Source organism: Caloenas nicobarica, chromosome 1 (assembly GCF_036013445.1).
Source record: "Caloenas nicobarica isolate bCalNic1 chromosome 1, bCalNic1.hap1, whole genome shotgun sequence".
NCBI classification, from domain to species: domain Eukaryota; kingdom Metazoa; phylum Chordata; class Aves; order Columbiformes; family Columbidae; genus Caloenas; species Caloenas nicobarica.
The window spans coordinates 16,131,392-16,135,770 of NC_088245.1; positions in this window are offsets into that span (position 1 = coordinate 16,131,392).

Here is a 4,379-nt window from a genome sequence, read left to right on the forward strand (position 1 = left end):
ATTAGTTATCTGTCTACAACGAACAATTTAAATTCTCGGGAAAAGGAAAAAACCAAAAACAACAACAAAACCCACAACAAACCAAGATTACACTGTAGCATTTTTAACTGCAGTACTTCACTTGAGTACAGTTCTTATTCGAGCTTCCCTGTGAGTGAAGTATGAACCTCATTAAGCAGCTGTACTAAATTGCATTTTAAATGTTATCTATGTCACATATTTTCAAAAGAAGAACTAGAGTTAATATCCCTTAAACAATTCATAGTGGTAAATAATTTTGGATCCTGTATTAAAACAGTGGCGATTTTGTAAAACAGCGTTGTTATATTTACACAATGATTAACAGAAAACAGGATTTTTTCAGATAGCCTAAGTAGCTTTAACATATTTTTCCTTTCGGTGAACTGGACTGTTCTGCCTTTTGAGACCCTATGAAAAGAAATTGTCAAGAAGACCAGTTGCGGGATTGCGTTGAAAAAACTACGCAGAAGACTAATGATCCATGTCTCCTTTCATTACCATCTTATTTTTATTTAAACCGGCTACAGATGCACCAAGAAAATGGAAGACTGCAAATAAATACCACCACAATGATGACAGCCACTTGCATTACTGCATTGCCACCCCTGCTCGTAGAGGGGCGGTAACACTGCCCAGGTTTTGGGCAAGTAACCAGCACCTCTGGACACAGGAATTGCCACCGTAGTGATGGGGCAGGGCGAGCTGACGGTGGGATTGCCAGCTCCTGCTCCTTGGCTGGCGGCTGCCTCTGATGAGGCCTCAGCAGCCCTGCACCTCCACCCTGGCTGGCACGGGGTCCCTTCACTGGACAGACAGACGTACATGTGGCGATCTGTGACTATACAAACCGGTTTCAAGCATTAGCTAAAGTGGGGGACGTATAAACACCGAAATCCACCTGCGATCTAACAGCTCCACCGCCGAAGGGGTGGCCGCCGGGCACAGCCGCCCCTCAGGTAGCACGGCGGGAACGGCGGCCGGGCGGCAGGGCGCAGGGCCGCGCTCCGGGGGGGCCGCGGTTCACCCAGCACCTCCCCGCACGGCACAAGACGGACTCCGGCAACCGACAGCGCGACTCCGGGACAGGGTACGGCGGCGGCCGGCTCCCCCCAGCGCACGGCGAGAGCCAGGCAGGCAGGAGCGCCCCTTCCCGCCGCCTCGTCTCGCCCGTTCCTGCGAGCGTGGTTCTCCCTGATTGGCCGAGGGCATCTCCCGCCGCCATGGCGGCTCTGGGGCGGCCGGCAGCGGCGCGGGCTCCGACCCCTCACGGCCGACCCTCATCTCCCCTCACCGGCGTCCCTTCCCGCCCTCATTGCCCCCTCACTGGCCCAACGGCGACAGCCACCGCCATTCACCCTCCAAATCTCCCAATCCCTCCAGCCCCCCGCCCTGGACTAATTTTCTTCCCCTCCACCCCCTTTCCAGCCACTGCCACCCCCTCATTTTCATGTTCGCTCTCCTGCACCTGAGTCTCCTCCTCCTTTTTACTAAATGCCACCTCGACGCCTCCACGTTCTGGTAAAGCGGCTGCTCGCTGCCCTTCGCCCCGGCCTCGCCTCATCCCCCCGCGCCGCCCCGGTCGCCCCGCTGCCCGCCCGCCTCTGCCGCCCGTTTCTCTCGCCCTTTCTCGGGAACAGCTTCAACGCGCCTTTCCAGCCGTCGCCAAGCACCTGTGCAGTGGCTGTAGAGCAGCAGGCGGGGCTCGGGTTTGGTCCCGAGGTGCTCTAGCCGGGTTTTTAAGTCTTGTCTTACGTACCTTGCATACGGCTTCCAGCACGGTAACGCTGAGGTGTGTTGGAGGGCAGGTGGGAGGTTTGTGCATGTTCACATCTGCTCCTCTTGTTTGGTCTTCCTGCTGTCTTTGGTATCAATGTGTTTCACAGCCTAACATTACTGGGATTTTTTTTTTTTTCCTGTCCTGCTTCGTTTGTGGTTTGCTAAACTGTACGGATATGAGACATCTTATGTGATTTCCCTTCTTTGCATACACCAATGGACTTCATAAATCACCAACGTTAAAAAGCGCTGGGCTTTTTGGCAGGGCAGCTGTATTTTTACATAGATGACTGCACTAAATTCTCAGGGCGCTTTGGGATCTTTGTTAAACACCGTAGTCAAACAAATGTGTATGAAGAAGCAGCAGCTGGGGAGCAGCCCCTTGGTCTGCCTGCCTGGCTTGCAGTTGACAGCTGGATTTCTTCCCCCTTCCCTGCTCCCTTCAGGCTCTCAAAGGTAATTTGGCAGGTGCTCCTAGGCTACCACCATTGAGGTGTGATCAGCAGAGAAGAAAATGAACACGTAGGGCTGTAAGGACAGGAGCACAGTTTGAAATAGAATAGTGTGGTACTTGATGGATGCAGTATGATCACTGTTCTGTCACTTCAGTGCAGTCAAACATATAACGTCAGTGTAATGCACAGTGTTGTCACTATGTAATTTTCTCTTTTTCTTACATTCTGAAAAATATTTACTGCATTTGCCCTCAAAATCCTGTGGAGACATCTGTAGTTAAAAATATGACTGTAATGCTGCAAAGCTGCAAGCGGTTTTGTCCCATGCCACTTCTCCTCCATAAGAGGCATCTCAAGGCGGCGTTGAGCACTAATGCCAAAACGGTTTTTGTCTGTGAGCAGATTGGACTGCTTTAGTTCATAGCCTGTGAGAACATCTGCTGAGCATCTCTGATGCACAGCTAATAACCAGATATGTCGGTTGCTCTTTTCAGGCCTCAGTGCTGAGAGCATTTCAAGGGAAGATAAGGCTTAGGCAGCGAAATCCCTGGCTGCTGAATTATACCCTACAACCACTGGCATGTCAATATAAGAGCTTTAAGTGCTATAGCTAAAGCTGTCTGCTGTTTCTGAGATGAGGGGAAAAATGTACAGATAACCATATTTTCTGCCTGGTTATTTATCTCTTGTAGGATCATTCTCCCACCCTCTTTTTATTTCTGACTCTCCAACCCAATTGTTATTCTAGTTGCCAAAATGATCAAAACAGACGGATCAGAATTCAGTGAGAACATTGGTGTATTGCTGTATCTTCCTTGAAACCCACTGTCTGCCTATCCCTAAAAAGCAAAAAAAATTACTATTTGAATCTGTTTGTACTACTTTCTTGTTTTCAGGTTCCTTTCATTCTCAAGTGCTGTAGATTCCAAAACAAATAGTTGTTTTATTCAAATTGGCATGCTACTTGAGTCTACTTGGATCTACTTTTTCTTCTAAGCCATTAAAAAGAGCAAATCTCTATTAATGCTGTGGAATTCATCACTTTCTGTGTTTCTGGGGTGTGGGTTTTATTTGCTTGCCTCATTATAAAAAATAGTGGAGTCTTCAGTCTCTCTCCTTTCTGATCTATGGATATAAGTGTTTGGTATAATGCTTTTATTTTTAAAAAATCTTACGTGGAGCACTTTTCTTTGAATAATTTTGATGTCACCTAAGATGTCAGTACTTCTGAAAAGATCCTGGAGAGCCCCTCTTTTTGCTGTAGGAAGACATCTGGGTTGGGTCAGCCAGCTGTGGACTTGGGGGCACAGTGGCAGTACCATGACGTAACCCCGTTGCAACTGACTTTGTAAGTCTCTTTTGGTAGCAGGGCAGTTGTAAAGAGTACAGGGGACACCGGCATAGAGGAGAATGAATTGCTGCAATTTTAAAGAAAAATCTGGAGATAAACTAACAATGCTGTTATTAAGGCGTGTTTGGTGAGAGGCAGTGCCTTTTTATTAGCTCCACAGGGAAAAGAACAGATATTTTGGGCATAAATAGTCCGCTTTTTTTCACTTTGGTACTGAAGACTGGCTTGTGAGCTTAAAATCTGTTTTACCCCACTATTATAGCCCACTGTCTTAAAGCCTTTCCCCTCATAGTTAACCCGAAAGAAGCTAATTGCCTCTTTTCAAACATCGTCTGCTTTTATATCCATAGCGTCTAAAACAGTATTACCGCTGCAAGCCAGGTTATAGTGCTTTTCCAATATGCTTTTGGAGACACTTGATATACATAACTTTAAACCATCACTCCGTAACTCGCAGCTTCACAGATGCCTCTCCATGCCTACTTTTCCTCTCGGAGCAGCATGTTCCTTCTGTTTGGATGTTACTGTGCGGGCGGCTCCGGACCCGGCGCTGCAGGAAGCCCCGGGCGCCTGAAGGCTCCGCCGCGGGGCTGTGCGGGGAGCGGAGCTGCGGCCCGTGTTTCACGGCCCCAGGGCTCGGCCCCTCGGCTGTTCCCGGCTCTAAGGGGCCCCGGCGCGTCCCACTGGCGCTGCGGCCGCCGCCGCTCCCTCCGAGCCGTGCGGGCGGGGAACCAACCTCTGTTGAGCATGCGCGCAGGCGGGGCGGGCGGGGCGCC